We start from the raw sequence: 6,495 nt of genomic DNA, 5'->3' as shown, positions 1-6,495 counted from the left end.
GCTAGTTTCATTTAATAATTACATGAAATCTTACCAACCACCAATAGCTATGGCTAGAGATATTTTACCTGAGAGCACTTCGTTCAAACTCCTTGGCTTAACGTTCACAGGAAACATGAGTTGGAATAAATACATTGAGATCATTGCTAAGGTTGCTGCAAAGAAGGTGGGCTCTCTCTATCATGCTAGGAAGTTACTTACAACTGAAAGTATCCTGTACCTCTACAAATCCACCATTCGCCCATGTATGGAGTACTGCTGTCACGTTTGGGCTGGTGCATCTGCTACTAGTCTCTCACTCCTGGACAGGGTCCAAAAGAGAGTCGCCAACCTAATAGGTCCTGAATTGTCATCTAAACTTCAGCCCCTGTCCCACCGACGAAATGTTGCATCCCTCTGTCTGTTTTACAAGTATTTTAATGGTGGATGCTTTGACGAACTACAAGCACTTCTACCCACTCGACAAAAATACCTCTGACCAACCCACGCATACACAACACAACAAACTTTACATAGACCACTATATAACATGTACACGAATTGACCTCCTCGTTCATACATCCATGTTTTATGTACACTCACGATACAACCCTCCAAGTTATACAGAACCCGCAATGTAACATATACACCAAGAGGAAGTGAATCGTGTAGGCACCGCCAAAAATGGCCGAAAAATCAAGTTGTTGTTGTTTAAAACGAAATTACATTTATTAAAATCCATTATTTCTGAGTAACTTTTTTTTTTTTCCAGAAAGATAAAACCCTGAATTTTATCATATAGAAAACAGAATAATGTAAAACTTTTTCTACTATTTTTAATTAAATTTTAAATGTTAAATTTTCCCAAAAAGTTAACAATTGACATTATTTGTCTTGCACAAAAAACGTACATAAATATTAAAAAAAAAAAAGGTTTTTGAAATAATTAATTTATTTATTTGTTGTCTAAGATTTAGGATGATTTTCTAAGAGAATATGCAAAAATATAATATAAGTACCTGGATTTCAAATAATTCCACTTATTCATATAGGCAACCAGTTACTTTGCGTCGATCTAGAGTCTAGATCGACACTGTTTACGTTTGCATCTAATAAAAAGTAAACTATGGAAGACCAAACAAGCCAAAAAAAAACTTATTTTTCAGTGACAAAAATTTCAATGTATTATTAAGCTGAGGCTGGCCAGTACCAGATAGGTGACCATTTGTATGAGTTTGGTTTTTAATGTGTATGTGTGTGGGGGCCAGGCTCCCCAAAATGGGGGGGGGGGCAATTTAAAGCAGAATAAAAAAAAATTATTTTAGCGCGTTTGGTCCCCCGTAGTCGAAAGGCGGCAAACGTTTTCAAACGGGATCGAAAAAATGATGCTATTTTTAACACAAAGGGCACAATATTTATCGAATTTTTTTTTATATATTGATTCTCCAAAGCATGCCCTGTTTAATAATGGTCATGCATTATTCGGCTCGCTAAAAAAAAATTGTTAATTTATTTATCAAAGATTTTAAAATGGCTTTTTTCGTATAAATATTAAAAAAAAATTTTTTTTGTTTTGCTTAACTTAAATTAATTATTTTATTTAACATATTCACCGAATTTCACACTTCAAAACTCAAAAGCGGGATAATTAAACACAATCGAAGTTCTGATATTCAGACGTCAAAATAAGGTATGCAAGCAATTTTTTTTTTTTTTTTAATCTATAATTCTGTCCCTTACAACAACACAATATGTTGTGTTCGGTTTCAGATGATTATTTTAAGCATATTTGTACCCCTTCAAAACAAGGGGGGGTTTTGTAAGCAAAAAAATATATATGTATAAATATCTTTTATGAAAAATAAGTAGACTGTTATAAAGTTCATTCTTCTCTTAATAATCGCTGAAAATTTCGTATTGATCGGATAATTACCTGAATTTTTGGTAGATTTTTAAAAAGACGGTCTGTCAAAAAGTATTGACCTGCCGCCCCAGTTTTGGCGATGCCTAAAATTGTGCATTTGCTATTAACAAGGATCAGCTTCATGAGTTACGACTTTGCTTTCTGATCTTGTGATACCATTGTGCAGAAGTTTGTAACTATTACCAATGCATTTCTATTTTAAAAGAGTGGATAGTTAAAGGGACTGTCTTGTAAAGGTGCCGATGTTCAGGATCAGAAAATGAAATAAAGTGTGTAGCTCCCTTAGCCAACACCGACTTTTCACATTTGTCATAGTAGCTGGATGTGGCTACTGCACATCCCTCTAGAGGTATGTTCAAGCAAACCATGATTCCATGAACAAAGCTTCTTTCTTAGAACTGCCCTCCTATAGAATTCTCTTCCGTTACCCTGCTTTACAGCTGACTACAATGTGGTCATCTTCAAGTCCAATGTAAACAAATTCTTGATGAACCATCCCCTTAAGTAATCCAATTTACCAAATTTCCACTACTAACAATTGCTATGATATTGTCCCATTGGCTACCATACGCTCATTAAGCCTTATCCTCGAGTGTCCTCCGGGTTTTGATAAACGATGACCATTTGTAAAAAAAACAACAAAATTTCATGCATTTCATAAAGACTTATTCATGGTTATACAAAATGATACAATACTCTGAATAATGTAGCATTTCATCTGTCGTCAGAGTTTTCAGAGGAAAAGCGTCGACCATAGTTTGCCAATCAGATGCAGTGGTTATGGTCAGCAGATAGTCACTACGTACTGGTCAGACTCTGAGTGTGCTAATTAACCTCTAATACGAGCTTGTCTTAGAATTTTGAAGAAAAAATTTTCTAATAGAATATTTTATTTTTTTCCAAGTCGGTTTCTATTTAATCCATAGTTGGGACCCTAACAGGTACTACCACTCCGGGTCAGAGTGGACCTGGGAGCAATGGCAATTAAAGGGTGGCTCCACACTCCCCAAAGCCCGCAAGCTGGGGCTTCACAATTGGATATAGTTTAAGGTCATATCCAGGTTATCCACCTTCTTAGTCTGTGGGTAGAGTTTGGACTGCATTTAAAATAAATACATAATTTTTTTTAAGTGGAAAATGTGTGTCAATAAACTGTTGATTTATAAAAAGAAATTAAATTAATAGGGTCAATTGATCAGAATCAGGAATCAGAAAAAATTAGAAATTTTACAGGCATCAAAATCAGTATAAGATACGAAAAAATTTGTGCCTATTTTCAATGCCAAAAACAGATTCTTTTAATTGTTGTTTTAATTTGATTTGGTTTAAAGCAAAGTCTTCCACTGCTGGTAGTAATAATAAAATAATGAATATTTAGTGATTTTTAAACGAGTAGATCTTTCCCCTCCCCCCTCCCTCACAAGAGTATTTTTACTTAGAGAAAATATTTACACATTTAATATGTGTTTCTACAACAATTGGAAAAGAAAACAACTTTATAGCTTAATATTAAGAGATCTAAAAAGAATCAGAATCGGTAATTGTATCAGAATTGGGAATTTAGTAAGGAATCAGTAATTGTATTGGAATCGGGAAAAGTCGTCCACCACTAATATATATATATATATATATATATATATATATATATATATATATATATATATATACTCGGGTTTTTTTATATTCAAAAGTAATGGACTAGTGAATTCAACGAGGTTGTTAGATAGTACTCAATAAAAAGAGCTGATAATACTTGTTTATGTTCAATGAATTCATTGAACTTTTGAATAGTCAAGTCGCTGCCTGATGATATCTGTTGCTTGATTGAAACAAGTGGCTGTTTGTAGCAGCAGGATGTAAACATGTTTATATAATAATAAACAAGTATATATATATATATATAATTTAAAGGAGATTAGAACAATAGTCTAAAGAGCTGAGTGTATTTTAATGTAACAGTGAAATTACTAGTTTAATTAAAATACAGGAAATAGAAAGTGCTCGTTGTAATTTAGATATATAATAAGCTCGATAGTTAAATGTCCTAGAGCTAATACAATATTAAGTAATGTGATTGATAATTTAAAATTTAAAAATCAAATTATAATTAAATTAAAAAATAAAAATCCGTTTCAATAGATTGATGAGGAGACCTTGCTTATCAAAAATCTATATATAATTATTGTACATAACTTGATGTATACCACAATAAAAAGCATTGTTTTCCGAAACGATCGTACAGATAATGTATTTTGTTGTTGTTCCTTCTTATGAAACGGATTTTTAATTTTTATTTAATTATAATTTGATTTTTAAATTTTAAATTATCAATCACATTACTTAATATATATATATATATATATATATATATATATATATATATATATATATATATATATATGTATATATATATTGCATTTACGGACTAAGCTTTTGTATAAGCAATAGCACTTGAAGATATATACACTAGCAGAGGGCACGCGGCATTGCTCAGTCATAAAATATGCTTATTATCATGAGTCGCATCTTCCGCTTGGGGCAGATTGTGAACATTCGTGACTTATTTTTCGCCATTCTTTCCAATCCAGAACAAGTTGGCTGATGGATGCCCAACTGTTGAGAGATGTTCAATCAAAAACATTTTCTGTCCACCTTCTCCTTGGTTTTTCTCTGCCTCTTTTTGTCTTCTAACATATCCTCTTTTTTTGTTTTATTTTACTTCAGTCGAAGTTCTCAGAAATCAAGGGGCCCACAATCTGGGGCTAACACTTGAAATCTATATGAGATACATAGATATTTGAACGTTCCATTTAAGTTCTTTATCTCTCAGACACTGAAATTGAGAACATAATTTTCCTCTCCCCAATTAACCATTTTCATACGTTGTAGTATATCTTTCATTTTGGTCTCTTGGTCTTACTGGATTCCAGGACAAGAATTTATCTTATCTGGTGGAGTATCTAGCTTCATGCTATTACTTGAGGTAACATTACTTGGAAAAGGTGCACCATTCCTCATAAAAGCTAATGTGGGTTAGCCATAGCGAGGAGATTTTATTTGGACAGCAAATACTATGTGATTTTGAATATTTGGTCAGGGTTTACTTCTATGTAAAAAGTATCCTCATGCCAGGTTGTTCTGACAAACCCCTGTACAGAGAGACCTTAGACACTCGAGGATAGTGTCTAGTAGGCATTCAAGTTCTATCCTCATATATGGGTTCATATATGAGTTCATATATGGGTTTATATATTCCATATATGGGTTTATATATGAGGGTCTGTTAGAAGTTTATATATGTTTATATATGATATTTTAATTTATGCAAATTTCATATTTATTATAATACAGTCAATTCTCTTTTGATTATTACATATTAAATTGTACCCAATATATGGTAGTAATTTCAAAAGTAAAAGAAAGGTATGATTTGGGTGCCATCAGCCAGAATCGAAACCAAAACCAAAACTTATAGCGCTCCAGCATGTGTCATTACCATTTGAGCTATTGTAAATTGGATAAGGAAAATCTAAATATGAACTAACATGCGCAGATCATGATGTTATCATCATAAGATCTCTCTCGCCGTCTAGACATTTATGCTTGATATAAATGTTAATTTCAACTGCATTTCTCACAGGTAACTTTAGCCGTATGGTTTGTTCCTGCTAATGGAGTCAAAGATGACATTATGGCTGGGTTTGAATCTACCGACCAACTGTAATTGTAACTCGCTGAACTAATGATTCCTGAAAGGATGAAACACTAGTGTGTGTGAGTATTAACAAAAAAAAAATTATTAACTCATTATATTCATAATTATATATATATATATATATATATATATATATATATATATATATATATATATATATGCTATTGGCCAGCATTTGGTTGACAACCCGTGCTGTGCCGATAGATATAAAATAGATTGGTTCGAGGTGCTACATAGAGCGGACTCCAAAAACCATTTAAAGATTTTGGAGGCCGTCTCTATCGCGGTGCGTCAACCTTCTTTGTGCCGGCAAAAGGAAACATCAAACGCACTGTTTCTCTTTGGGGAACTTTGAAATTTTTTCTCCCGTTTTTTTTTTTTTTTTTTTTTTTTCTCCCTCGTTGTGCCAACATTTTTTAAACGTAAATAAATTTAATTAATGTCCCCGTACGTTGGCACATTAAATAAGTTCCCCAATAGAACTCTTTATTTTCGTCACAATATTATTTAGATTGCTATCGATTTACTCCTGAAGAGATGATAGCCGAAAGAGCTCTTGAGAAACTTCCGCCTACTATTTTATTTAAAACCAATATATATATATATATATATATATATATATATATATATATATATATATATATATAACTACTTCATTTACCCACATAAAATTAATATACGAAAGTATAGATTTATGCGTAAACTTTAAGTATTTACTTCAAAAGTACTCAATATGTAGGTAGAGCTAGTTAGTAATTTATAAATATGTATGGCGATTAAGCTACAATGAATATTCGGCATTTCATCGACTCTAGAATTCCTCAGGCTTATGCGCATATTTTATAAATTACTATATATATATATATATATATATATA

The sequence above is a fragment of the Euprymna scolopes genome, chromosome 22, assembly GCF_053919585.1.
Source record: "Euprymna scolopes isolate OS-2025 chromosome 22, ASM5391958v1, whole genome shotgun sequence".
In the NCBI taxonomy this organism is placed as follows: Eukaryota; Metazoa; Mollusca; class Cephalopoda; order Sepiida; family Sepiolidae; genus Euprymna; species Euprymna scolopes.
This window is presented reverse-complemented; position numbering follows the sequence as displayed.